The sequence below is a fragment of the Fulmarus glacialis genome, unplaced genomic scaffold, assembly GCF_000690835.1.
Source record: "Fulmarus glacialis isolate BGI_N327 unplaced genomic scaffold, ASM69083v1 scaffold13102, whole genome shotgun sequence".
Lineage (NCBI taxonomy): Eukaryota > Metazoa > Chordata > Aves > Procellariiformes > Procellariidae > Fulmarus > Fulmarus glacialis.
In genome coordinates, this window is record NW_009195998.1 from 3,967 (window position 1) to 18,376 (window position 14,410).

Below are 14,410 nucleotides of genomic sequence, written 5' to 3' on the forward strand. Positions count from 1 at the left end.
CCCCAAGCTACTGGGAAGAAAGTTAACTCTGTCCCAGCCGGAACCAGGACAACCGTCTATATGCTATTTGTTTCGTAAATATAAATTTGCATAATGAAATCTTCCTAGTGAAATGTGGGCAACCTACTTAATGATGTGATGAAAGGCTGCTATATGCTGAAACAGTAATTCATGAGACTTTGGCACTGTTTTTTTTCCCTCAAGACTTGGCATTTTGGATAGAAAGTATGAGCAGGTTCCTGAGTAAGACTAATATGAAAAATAAGACTGAAACTGTGCAACCTTCTTTTAAGCGGAATGACATGGTTCCTTAAAACATAGTTTTAGCGGGTGGCCCCCACACCCCCATTCTCAGAGCAGTCTGCTACAATTTACTAATTTAAATTTGTGTCATTACCAATGTAGGCCTCATGTAATCAAGCCTTCTGAAGTGCAAGTAGCCTTTTATTTTTTCTAAATGTGGCTTTAGGTGATTACTTAGCAAGTTTGCACCCCTCTGTTTTGGCTTAGATTGCTGCCTAAGCTTTTTATGTCAACATAGTTCTCTAGCTAAGGGGGGCGGGGGGAAGTCTTGCTTCATGTAAAATCAAAACTGTTGACCAGAAATTTAGTCTGCATTTTTAGAAAGCTGTTTATCCTCTAGGAAGAATAAGTGTTTTTCCTCCTAGATACCATAGCCTTAAAAATATTCTAGAGTCTATAAAACCTCTGATTAGTTCAATTTAAGCCTATAAAACAGTGTTTAGAGTAGTTAAAGAACAAGATGAGAGGGAATTTGTGATTATATTTAACTTTAAAGATGGTACTAGAATTTACATATACTTTTTTTGCAAAATCATTGTTAACATGGACCTACAGACTAACAAGAGTATGGATGCATTTGTATGCAAAAATACTTTTCCTTACTTTATACACACACTGTAGCGTGAGTGTCCATATTGAGGAATGCAGCCTTGAACATGCACAAAAATTTGCTCCCATACAGTTTGCCGGGAAGAAATTCAAACAATTGAACTGTACACTCGCATAGAAACGTAAGTATTTATTAGAATTCTGGATATCTTTGTGGTTTTGTTTCTGTTTTTGTTTTAAAGTGATGCTGTGGTTTAACCCCAGCCGGCAATTAAGCCCCACACAGCCACTCGCTTAATCCCCCCCACTGGGAAGTGGGATGGGGAGAGAATTGGAAGGGTAAAAGTGAGAAAATTTGTGAGTTGAGATAAAGACAGTTTAACAGGTAAAGCAAAAGCCATGCGTGCAAGCAAAGCAAACCAAGGAATTCATTCACTCCTTCCCATCGGCAGGCAGGTGTTCAGCCGTCTCCAGGAAAGCAGGGCTCCATCACGCGTAACAGTTACTTGGGAAGACAAACGCCATCACTCCGAACATCCCTCCCTTCCTCCTTATTCCCCCGGCTTTATATGCTGAGCATGACGTCATACGGTCTGGAATATTCCTTTGGTCAGCTGGGGTCAGCTGTCCCGGCTGTGTCCCATCCCATCTTCTTGTGCATCCCCAGCCTCCTTGTTTGTGGGGTGGGGGGAGGGGCAGAAAAGGCCTTGGCTCTGTGTAAGCGCTGCTCAGCAGTAACTAAAACATCCCTGTGTTATCAACACTGTTTTCAGCACAAATCCAAAACACAGCCCCATAGTAGCTACTATGAAGAAAATTAACCAGCACAAGTGAAAAATAGTTTATCACAACTGATCATTAGTAAGTCCCTGACTATTTTGATTTTATTGCCTTTTGCGTTACAAAAGACTACTGATCATACCTTATTCAAGCCAGCAGTAATTCACATTAACTTACTGTATGGATGTTTTACTGCATCTTTAATTGTCTTGGTTGTTTGGGTTTTTTTATTCTCATGTACATTTATTTGTTTAAAAATGCAGAAAAGCTAGCTGAGCAGATTCTGTAGATAATCCTTTAAAATCACTCACATTATGAATTGCCCTAGGTAAGGATACTTTTCTGAAAGTGTCATACATAATGTTGATACAAATAGCTGAGACCTTTTGTAAGCAATTTATAATTTGTTGACAAATATGCAGTCAGAGTTCAGTCTAGGGGAAAACATTTCTCTAGGTTGTAAAGTAAATAGGATTTATTTGATAATGTCCTGAATTTTGGGGAAAAACAATCTGTGGATTTTACTGATAAAGTAGCTGAGTATGCATTGGGAAGGAGAATGAATGCCATTTACTTAGGTTATATGTCAAATGTGTAGTTTCTCTTATAATCTAATATGAGCTTTCTAAGAGTAACTTAGCAAATGTGATTGTTCCTTTCTAAATTTGGATTTTGAAATACATCTGTAGTTTCTATAATGCGAATATGCTGCAAAAAAGAGGGAGATATGCACTGACACCAAGTAAAAACACAGTTCCAGAAATGTGCAGTCTGTATGAATGATATACAGTTTGTTGGCTGACCAGAAACTTTGTGCTAAATCAAGGCCAATAATGAAATTCATAGGCAGATTTTTTTACAGTGCCTACACTGCATTACTATGCCTGTGTGTGAACACTTTTTGGATCGGTTAATTATACCCTCCTATTTGAACGTTTTCATTTACATAAGGAGCAGAACTTGATAAATCAGATATAAAATTCAGTGTCTGGATTATTGGATGGGGTGTTATGTAATCAGAATTTTAAAAGCAAAAGTTAAAACAAAATTGGCCCTATAAAGGCAAACCATTCCAGATGCATATGAATCTATAATTAACATTCCCCATGCTTACCAACAGTGGACCAATTTTCATACTTCCTAACAGTGTTATTTCTTATTGTCTTCAGAGAGCTATTTAAAGGTAAATTACTGATGATTAAATTACTGAATATTTCAGTAAGTCATCTTAAAGCAAGACTTCTTTTTCCAAAATTTTTGCCTTTTGGCCCTTTATCATAAAGCAATCAAGTTAGGAAGATGATAGCATGCTTATGATAGCTTGTAGCTATCATCTGATGTGTCACCTCATACAAGATTTTTTTTCAGAATCCAAAGAAAGAGAGAAGACTGAGAGTAGCATGGGTGGGGGGGCAAAGAAGTAAGATTCCTGAATTATTAAAAACTTATTTTTAGGTTGTAGCTTTTTAAAGGCTAGTTTACTCCATTGTCATCATGCTAAGAATCAAGAAAGCCTTATAGACATTTTACTTAATGTCTCTTTAACAGGAAGGAATACAACATTGAATCTGCATTCCTTAACTCCAGTCATGATGATGACTTTGTCTGGAAAATGCATATTGATGACAAGAAGTCTTCCTTTCAATTTAGGAAAATGAAGTCTTCCTGATCTGGCCGAGAATTTCTGAACGATGTGTTTCTACACTATAATTTTGAAGGCAGTTATTTTCTTCCTTTATAAAATGAAAATATATAGCATATTTTCTCAGCAGGACAATTCCAGAAGGTTCTTTGACACGTGCTTTAGCTTAACAAACTAAAGGCAAAACTGTAGAGCAATGATTAAGCTATCTTATTGGGATTTTTTTTTTTTTGAGGGAGGAGCAGAAGGAAGTGTTCCATAAAGTTTACATAAAACTTTAACCAAAATTATTTTCCATTATGACCCTTTTAAGTCTCATTGATAACAAGTTGTTTAGCTTGACAGCAGTTTGATTCTAGATAAAATATCAACTGAACAGATGGCAATGACATTTTATTGCTATCAAGTTGTGCTGAATTTGAGTGGACTCTGAAAAATGAAGAACAATATTCTGCTAGCAGCTCTCTCGCTCCAGCTACTGTTCTTCTGTTTATGTCTAGAATTATGTGAAAAGGTTTTATTCATTGAAAATGAACTGTGACTCTACAAAGCTGTAGAACAACCAGCCCGTAGCTTGGCTGCCTCAGAGAGGTGCTTGTTTGCCCAAGCTGTATTTTTTAGTGCCGGGTGGTCCAGGCTCAATTGCATGTGCTTGGAAATGTCATGTGGACACAAGTTACCGAGTTATTTGGTAACTACAAAGATATTTAAGGTATTTTGTTAATATTATGAAATCTACTTTCCAAATTTACATTGTGAAATTAAAAACAAAATTGTTTTTATGTAGTAAGACTGCATGAATTAAGTGTATTATGGTCACCATAGATTTCAATGTATTTTCTTTCTATATGTAATTTCTGTTCTTTTGATTCAGAGGGAGAAGATAGAAAAAAGTGAAATCTCTGTTCTCAAAAAATAACTTATTTAAATGATATTGATGTGCAGTGATGTGAAATAATACTTTAGAGCTCTAAACCAATGCAAAAGTACGTGAGAAGTTACTTGCTGGCATCTGAAACTGCAGAACGCCAGTTAGTTTCAAAGATTCAGAAAACTGGCCAGTAATATTTCAGTTTATGCTACCTCACAGTTCATACCACTTAATAAAGAACCAAGGTCACACTAAAACAGTTTCCATAAAAAAACAGGATGATAAAGGCTAACGTTTCCTTTTTCTTTAAAACTTATTTTACTTTAATCAGCCATTTCCTATGTTACTACTAAAAATAATTCAGAACTATGACATCAGAGCCATTCTACTGCCAAATGACATGGCATAAAACTTATTTTTCTGTTTTACTTTCTTGAAAACATAAGAAACAGAAACAAAGCTAGTATTTCTATTTTTTTTCCATAAAATGTGCCTTTTTACATGTACTCTGTACTCTCTTCTTAGTGAATATTTTAGATCTCTTCCACACTAGAATGTTTTGAGTTTTTCAACACTCCATCTGTTGTCATAGGCAGTGTTCAATGTTTCTTTATTAATTAGTGGGACAGCATGTTCTTTTAGTTTTTTTCATTGTTGTGAATTTTTATGATGGGTGAGATTATTCAAATTCTCCTTTGCTTTAACAATGAAGTGGACTTAAGCTCTTTTTTTCCCCTAGAAATAAACTAACTTGAACTTCTAAAACTGCATTTATCCACTTTGTGATTCCTTCTTTGCCCAGAAGTTGCAAAGTGTTAGAAAAACACTTCGTTAGCTGCAGCAGCTCAGTGTGTAAGTGAATGTCTACAGTTGCATTTAGTAATTACAGACTATTTTCATCCATCCTGGAAGAATGTGGCTGGTCAGGATGGCACAAAGCCAGGACTTTTAACAGGAGCCACACTCCTGAAAAATTTTGAGAAACCCTGTGTCCATTATTGTAAATACTCTCTTGGTAAGCACTAGGTAATCGCAGTATGAAGCTGTAGAACAACTGGCCTGTAGGCTGGCTGTCTCAGAGGTGCTTTTTCACCCAAGCTGTATTGTTCAGTGCCAGGTGGTCCAGGCTCACTCGCATGTGTTTGGAAATGCCAGGTGAATGCAGTAAGTCTAGCAGAAGGAGAGAACGGAATCAACACGTTGCTTTTGTGCATTTCATTTGGAAATTGCAGAAGGTTTGAGGAATCACTGGATGATGCTGCATATATGCAGAGAGGCTGTATAGTGCATTTGTGATTTGCCTGGTCACATGACAGGGCAGGAGCTGGAGGATGACCCTTTGCTGTTGCAGGCCTACAGTGGTAAGGCCTGTCTATAGGACTTCTTTAGAGCATCACCAAAATAAGGTTTTTGTGGAATAATATTTTTTCCCAAAAGAAGCTGGAATAATTAACTTTTGTGTGAGCCTTTCTAATAGTTACAGAAATTGCAGTCCTGTGGTAGACCAACTTGAGTATCATCAGGTAGCTTTATTACAGGAGAACTCAAAGAACATGAATGTGTCTTTGATACTTCTTACATTGGGGCAAAATATGAGGACAAATCTAAAAAAAATCTATATTTAGCAAGGTTTCTCAAGTCTAATTTTAATCATTGCAGTTTCCTCTCAAATACCTCCATGTAACAGGGAATGGGATAAAATAGTATATGTAATGAAAGAGTATAACTTTGTAGACATAGAGCATTAACGTCATGTGCAGATGTTCCGTTCTATGCAAAGTTTTATACAGTTGATGGACCTTTGAAAGGTTATCTATAACATATATTGTTGTATGTATGCCTTAAATGCAAAAATCTGGTTATTTTGAGCCAGCAATGTCTGTTGCAAGTAAATATATGGAGGCCTGTAGTATGCCATATCCATTTCTTACGAACATAAGTAGAACAAGAGTTCAACCCTTCAACCACTGAAGCCACTCTGGAATGTCTGTTTCTTCTGGGCACTTACAGCCTTATGGATAGTAAGTTGTCAAAACAGAAGATTTCTGGAATGGAACAGGGACTTTATTTCTCAGATGCAAGCTGTTGTGTCCCAATGATTAAAGTCCATGCACCCTCTTTTGTTGTCTTTCACCAATGGATGTACTGGGTGTGTCTTTTGCTTTAGGTAGGCTCTTTCTACTTCAAAAAATTAGATGCTCTTAAAAGTTATATACAGTATGTCTTGAGAGAGTGTTTTTGGTGGAAGTAGCATTAATATTGTTCTAGTGATGAGTGTTTTGCTGTTTGGAGGAATTTGGTGATCTCTGGAGATGATGCCCAATGTATGGGTTTGTGAGCTCATACCATGGAATCCAAGTGCGTGCTTAGGACAATGCAAATCGTCTGACCTCTCCAAAGTGAACACAGCAGGCTTAGTATCTGCTCCTGCCTGGAGCAGCATTTTACTATGAAACACAGTTATAATAGAAACATAGAAAAGAACTTTCTTGTTCTGGCTAAAAATGGCTTTGTACATTTCAAAAGCTCTTTTGAATCCTGTGTCAGAAATCTGAAACCTGCTTCCTGGAATAGGCAGCCTCAGCTGTTTAATAAATATATTGTTTTATCTTTTTACTGAATGGATAAAAAAGCTTTATTTTGGGCCTTACTGTAGTAGACCTATAAAAAGTGGAATTGCCTCTTGCGGATTTTTGTGGCATACTGACTCTGAAAAGTTAAAGCTTGCAGTCTCCTTCTCTTCTTACTGAACAGTTTATCCTCTTCTATTACGTGACTCCTTTTTCACCTTCAGTGCAGCCTTTGAACCTGCTACCAAATTTCTACCTGTGAGTGTGAAATAACAGTCAAAATGTTAGCACACTTCTCCTTTCTTACCAACCTTTCATTAAAAACCATTTCTTCAGATACCCCAGGAGGCTCCAACTCCAATATTCTTTTTTTTTTTCAGAATAATTGAAAGCAATTGTACGCAGTATGTGAAAACAGCCTTACACATGTATCCCAAAAAAGGTTTGAGATACTTTCTCTAGAAAATACAGTGCTACAGTCAGAAATTTATCTAAACGTATTTTTCTGTTAGAAATCACCTTTCGTTCTTGAAGTTTTACACTTCTGTAGATTGACTTTAATATGTATGGATAATGATGCTACTTAATTATTTCTGATTTTTCTATGCCATCATTCCACCTGTAGCAATTTGTTATATATTGTGAGGACAAAAATTGTTACACTGTTAGTTTTTTCTTTTATGAAACCGCACAGGACATTTCTTAATATTGTGTGGGGTTTTGGTTTTTTTTCTGGTTTTCTCTATGCTTGCTCTTGGGCAGAGTGCTTTTCTATTGGAATTTCAATAACCATTTTGTGCATTGAGCCAGAATTATAACAAAAAAGATAATTTCTGATGTGACTAATTCTGGAAGAAAGTAGAATACGTTCTTTTCATTGTTTTAAAATAATGGAATATACTTCCATTATTTCTTCTAAATTGCTCAGTTGTTCTTTGTTTCTGCTGGTATTTTACAAGAACTATATTAAAAGCTTTTAACATTCTTAGTATTTGTTAACGTGTTTTAACAACCTGAAGGTAAAAGCTTTTGAAATGAAACACGTGTAGTATGTTCCTTTGTCAATATATAATACGAATATTCTCCTTTCTGTATAATTTTCTGTTATTCGGTTTACAGATGCTGAATTTCTCTTCTGAGTGTTATCCCAATGCATACAATTGGCTGTCAAAAACTCATTTTCATGTGACAGGTTATTCACAACTACTGACTTCCCTTTTGGATTACGCAAATGGTTGCTTAGAGTCAGTACACGGTAGTCCTTTTCCTTGTCTTTGAATGATGTGAATGTGGTGCCCAAGTCCTGTCTGTATCTTTCTAAGCTTTACCTCTGGAAGTGACTTGGTACACTTGTTGTTTACCAAGTGGATTATCATAGTATTTAGCATCCTGTACAGTGGTGTCATCATATGAGGATCCTGTTGGGACGGGACAAAGAAATAGTTCCTGCCTTGGGGATTGTAAAATTTAAATTAGAATACATGCATTCAAGCAGGAAGGGGCAATTTAAGAATCATGGACGTATGACAATTTCTGAGCCTGTAGACAGTACTGTTTTTACTGAGGATTCAGAGGTTGTCCAGCTTGCTTGAGAAGACCACTGAAAACTACTTTTTTGTTGGTTTTGAGTGGAACTTACTTCAGTGCAATATTTCAGTGTTGTAACTGAGAGTTATTCTGGAAGAGTAAAGATGATTCATTCATGCTCTGTCTAATCTGAACTCCTTTACTAAATAGGTTCTACTAGCTGAGGAAAAGTACATGTCATGCAAACAGCTTTTTACTTCCCACTTTGTAAGCTCTTGAACTGCACTGAATATGTAAAGTATTATACAAAATTTACTTGTGTTTATCATCTGCTGACTGATATTTCTTTGTATGAATCTTGTTTGACATACCTGTATCATTACGTGTTAAAGACTCTTCATTCTCAAAGATGAAACTGGAATGAAAATTCTGTATTATCAGTATTTTAAGGATAAATATATTTACAAGGAAACTGTAATTACTATGAAATGTTGTAGGCACAGAGATAAGTACATCTAAATACTTTAAGATAGGGAAATGTCACAGAGTTATTCAGTCTGACATACTTCTTTCTGTCCTGAAGAGATAACGTGCATCCATGTAAAGTATGTTTTGGGTGTCATTTTAGTCGTGCTGTACAAAACAGATAATCAGTAAGTAGGGTGGTTCTTTTGTTATCTGACCTTTGACACCTAGATTCATGAATGGGAAGAATGAAAGGAAACAAAGGCACTTCGGATTCTGTTTATTTAAAAATTTTCACTGATACAAGAACTTGACTGACAGGGATATGGCTTCCATTTGCAATTAGTAAAGAATCAGACTGCCAAAAAATGGTATTGGTTAACAATAATCTATGAGGAGTTTGATGCTTTTTTTTTTTTTTTTTTTAAATCCTCTCTCATGGGATAATAAGTGGTCAGTGCTTGCAGATGTTTTTTCAACCCTTCCCTTGAAAAATTCCTTGGTCTAAGAATTTCATGTTAAGATCTTTCCTTTTTACCTCATTAATTGCATTATGTTGTAGGCTTTAATGTATTTTGTTAGGTTCCAGAATTTCAGTTAAAATAGCTTAACTGAATTGGAAGAGTGCAAATGAAAGATTCTCAGTGTGTGTCAGTGATAGTTTTGCTATTGATTTCAACATGATTTTACTCTGCTACTTTACATGGTTCAACCTGAACAAGATATAACTTCAATTCCAGTTTTGTAGTTAAACTTTGCATAGGCTGCATAATGAACTGTTTATAATAGAGCTGTAAGAATAGGAGGATATCCAGTTTGTTCTGGAAATCGAATTAGCCTTAATGCATCTCAGTGTCAAAACTTGTGCTAATGGAACAATAGAATATTGGTATTAAAATTCTAAGAAAATACAGCGTTAAAACACTCAGTCACAAATTTATCTAAACATATTTTTCAGTAACAGAAGGTGATTTCTAACAGAAATTTTAAAATCAGTGACAGTAATAGCTTTATATAAAACATTGATATTCACTGAGAGATAACCTAGGTTGCTTGATGAAAAACTTGAACAGTGTTTTTTAATGAAACAGCATGAATTGGGATAGAATGTTTAAGAGCAAATATTCAGGGAAAGTAATAGAAGATACGCTAAAGAGAAGCTGCTGGAACTTTGTCATAGATATTCTTTGGTATAATGAATTACACCAAAGAAAGTATATATTTTGTAACTGCTTTTTTAATTCTTTTTAATAAATGGCTGTTGTATATTTTAAAAAAAACAGACTAATAGTAGTGAGTTTAGTAGTTGGAAGGTGTGATTTATTAAATTATTTTCTCTGGAAAAGCCAAGATGACAGGTGGGGGATCTTGACCATAAGACAAACTCAAGTCTAACATTTTTGAGGGGTCTGTGTTTTACTGTTAAATCTTATACAATTATTCCTGCAGTTATGATTGGAGGTCTCTCTTAAAAATAAAACACCTTTTATTGAACAGTACCGAACAGCTGTGGAATTCAAAGTTCTGTTCTAAAGATCCATTGCTCCAAAATTACATGTTGCATCTCTGTCTCAATATTTACGTGTATCTGCCATTTGCTTTGTTGGAGAAGGGAACCATATTTGAAGAACAGAATATGACTTTTAATTTTTCTTTTTTTTTTACCCCAAGTCTTGCACCAGTCTCAAACTCATGCAATTCCACTGTTTTGATAAGAAATGTGATGGTCTTATGGCAGCATGGAGAATCATGTAGGCTGTTGTCACTCTTAGTTATAGCTCCTTCCCCCCAACCACCAAATCAGCTAAGCTGTGATATGATTGTTGGTGGATTATTCAGTAGATACATTTCTGTAACTATGTCATTTCAACAAAGGGTTCTTTTCAGTTTCTACACTTTCATTTCTCTCACAAGCAAAGACTATAAATGTGAAGAAATACAGCACAACTAAGAAAGTGTGCAACAAATAATCACTACACAGCAGCTCATATGTATTTGCATTAGTCAAATGAGGGGCTTCCCATCCTTCTTCTGCCTCTTGTCTATGTCTGCATATTAATCAAGTATCTGAAATATGCATATGAGAAGTAACCATTTATACTATAGTAGTTATAGCTTTAATTGTAAATTTGATGTATAATAATTTGAACCATTTTTTTTTCATGGGCTGTGCTCATAATTTGTTCATTGTATTATTTCCAATCCATTTTCCACAGCTGCAATCTGAATAAATGGCTCAATTATAGTTAGTTTATCCTTTAATATTCACTGTGCCTCATGGAAAACTTTGAAAGAAATATTCTATTTAAAGACAATTATGCTTAAATATCATGGTTTTCTAAAGACATTTGCATGAAAACAAATGCATGAAGAACTCATTTTCCTCTTCCATACTCCTGTCTGCAGTAATAATTCTCCCGCGTGACATCATAATCAACTGTCATATGATACAATATCACAGTTCAGTGTTACTAGAATTTTCTGGCTTGGACACACAAATAAGTAGCATGGCTTGAAAACCAGGCATAGCCATCATTTTGCTTCTGAAAATTGGATAGTTCTGATTTAGGAATCATTAAGAAATAAATGCTGTCAATAGATACACTGAAAATAGGTAAATCTGAAAACATTTGCTTATGTAGTCTGTTTTTAAAAATAAGCAAACTGAAACAAGTTTGAACTTGCATTAAAAAACTCTTTTGTATGGTTTTCTTCTTTTTCAAAAATTACCTTTTTTCCTAGTGGCAACTTTCATTTTAGGAAATGATACCTTGTGATAGATTTGTTCGGTGAGTTATCTGGTCCAGAACTTGTGAAAATACAGGCAGCTTACGAAACGTTCATTTCTCCTTTGCACTGTTCTTTTTCATTGCACTTAAAAGTATGAGCCTCAAGGCAGAATTTTCTTGCAGACTGTGGATTCCCATAAAGTAGCCATTGTGTAACTGCTACTCTGCTATACTGGCATATAACATACACTACTACCCTACTATGTGCTTCTTTGAAGAGTGGAAACTAATCAGACTCTGAGCACACAGAAAATGCTGTGTAGAATCAATTGAATGCAAATTAAATGTCTGATCTTCAACTTTTGGCATATTATTCCTGCCTATACTCTTATTTTATCAAATTGCACTTCCCATTTTTTAAGATTAGTAAGCTTGAGAGTCATGGTTTATAGAATTGTCATCTTGATAAATAGTAGAGATTAATGCTTTCATCCAAATTATGCATTCTTTTTAGGATGATAACATTACATAATAATAGGGGCAGATTTCCAAAGTCTTGAGCAACAAAATGATCACAGAAAGACTTCTTAAATAATTCATTTCCATCTATCAAGGCTGACATGAGGCAGCGTTACCAAACAGCCTTCTTTTGACAGGATAGTCCAATAGTACAGTTCTTATTCATTGCTCTGCTACTGGCACAGGAACATTTGTGGGCATGTATCCAGGTCCCCAGGAAACTTGGAATCATTCCATGTTAAAGAACTGTAACTGTGGCTAACAAACCAGCTGCTGTATTGAGCTCAGAAGGAAGTCTTTGTAGCTGTGTGGAAGCAACTTAAGTTATTTGCATAACATCCAGCAGCCTTAGTGGGAAGGGTTGGCAGGAGCACAACAGCAGGGTAGGCATCCAGCTTTTCTTTTCTGACCGTATCTGTTGGTGATTTCATTCCTGAATGCTAGGATGAGACGAAAAGAGAGAGGAGAGAAGTGAAGAACTTGACCAAAGGCACTGTACAGGTCTGAAGAGAAGGGTACTCATGATCATATTGACAATATTCTTTGTGGAAGTAATAGTTTATTAAATTCAGCAAACAAAAGCGGTTTATAATAAATAGTACCAACATCTATAGGGGAATGTTTGTGAGCTGCTAAATTCTTACTATGGAGACAGAAAAACCTTAAAGAACAACAAATACAGGAGAATATAGTGCTGTCCATCAGCATAGGTCAGCTGTCAACCAAAATGTGCTATTGTACTGAGTTAACAGGAATTCACGGGAATGGTCATTTATAGTAAAAACAGGTAGATTTTGTCAATTAGGCCAAAATTTAGAAAAAATATTTAAAAAAAAAATTTACTAATATACCTTAAATATACTGCATCACATCTGCAAATATTTAATATTTCCAACAAAATGTCAGTCTACAGTTCCAAACCAGGCATTTCTTTGCTCTTCTGTCACACCAGCTTTACATTGTAAAGAAAAATAATTCTCTCTAAATACTACCTTTTGTAATGTACCTTTGTTTTAAAATACTCAGGCCATACTTCATCAAGTATTTAAGCCAACACCACCAAAAAAAAAAAAGTCTTGCTTTCCTGTGGCCTTCAGGCTCTCTCCTGCCTTCCACAAATACAGCTGTTTGTGAGGCCAAATGGTAAATCACATTGTGGATTTGGATTGGAAATAAATGGGGTGGTAGTGTGCATTTGTTTTTTTTTTTTTTGTTTTTTTTTTTTTTCTTTACTCTTTTCTGTTTCTCCCTCCTTCTGCCTCCCACCACCTCATCCCCAATTTAATTTCAACCTGGATTATGTTCCTGGTCCAATTCACTACTTTTGCACAAATGCTTATGACAGGGGAAGAAGAGAATGGAATTTTTGCAGGATAGCCTTGTCTGACCTTGTATGTATTTTCCCATTTTGTAAGAGATTATTTTTGGTTTTAAAAAAACGCATATACTAATGACTTCTATGAATGGTTTTTATGTAGGAAAAGGCGAGAAGGCTAGAAGGAGTAATTCACCATAATTTCAAACAAAATTGAATCAATCTTCAATAAGAAGTTAAATATCTTTCCCGATACGTGAAATTGACCTTTCTGTGTTCTCACTATTTTATATTCTTGCAGAAACAGAAAAGTTTCATTTTCCTTCAGTGTTTTTATTTGGCAAAGGTTTCTCACACTTCTATGGTTGTATAAAGAACACTCCAAGAGATGACAAAAAAGCTCTCAGCTATTCATGTTAATGTGTATCCCACAGAAGTTTTCTTGTATTTCACCTTTGTAATATTACTTGTGCCCCAAAAATATTAAGTATATTGATATATCTGAGAGCAGCCCTACAGAGAAAGACTTGGGGATATTGGTGGATGAAAAACTGAATATGACCCGGCCATGTGTACTTGCAGCCCAGAAAGCCAATTGCATCCTGGGCTGCATCAAAAGAAGGTCAAGGAACCTGATCTAGTAGAAGGTGTTCCTGCCCGTGGCAGGGAGGTTGGAACAAGATGATCTTTAAGGTGCCTTCCAACCCAAACCATTCTATGACTGATATTTTCCTTTTTGTGTTGTATTTTCATAAGTCAATGTTTAAAAATCCTACAGGCTACTTTTGAAATACTGTTTCTCTGAACACGGCAGTTGTTTAAACAATCTTTTGGACTCCTGTAAGGAACCAAAACCCTTGTTTTCATTGACATTATTGGCCATCAAACAGGAGTCCTGAGGAATTCGTATGTAATGAAAGTAAGCTGCAATGTTATATTGTTATTGTTACCCATTCCTAGTAAAAGTCACATAGAAACCATGTCAATCATGATGCTACTGTAAATCTAACTTGAGTTTATTAACCCATTTTAGTAGAAAAGTCCTAAAGTTTGCTGTATCAAATATAACTTCATGTTGATTTCTGACAAACAGAAAAAATAATCTGTCAAGTTTTAATGTATATTATTTCTTTGCCCCCC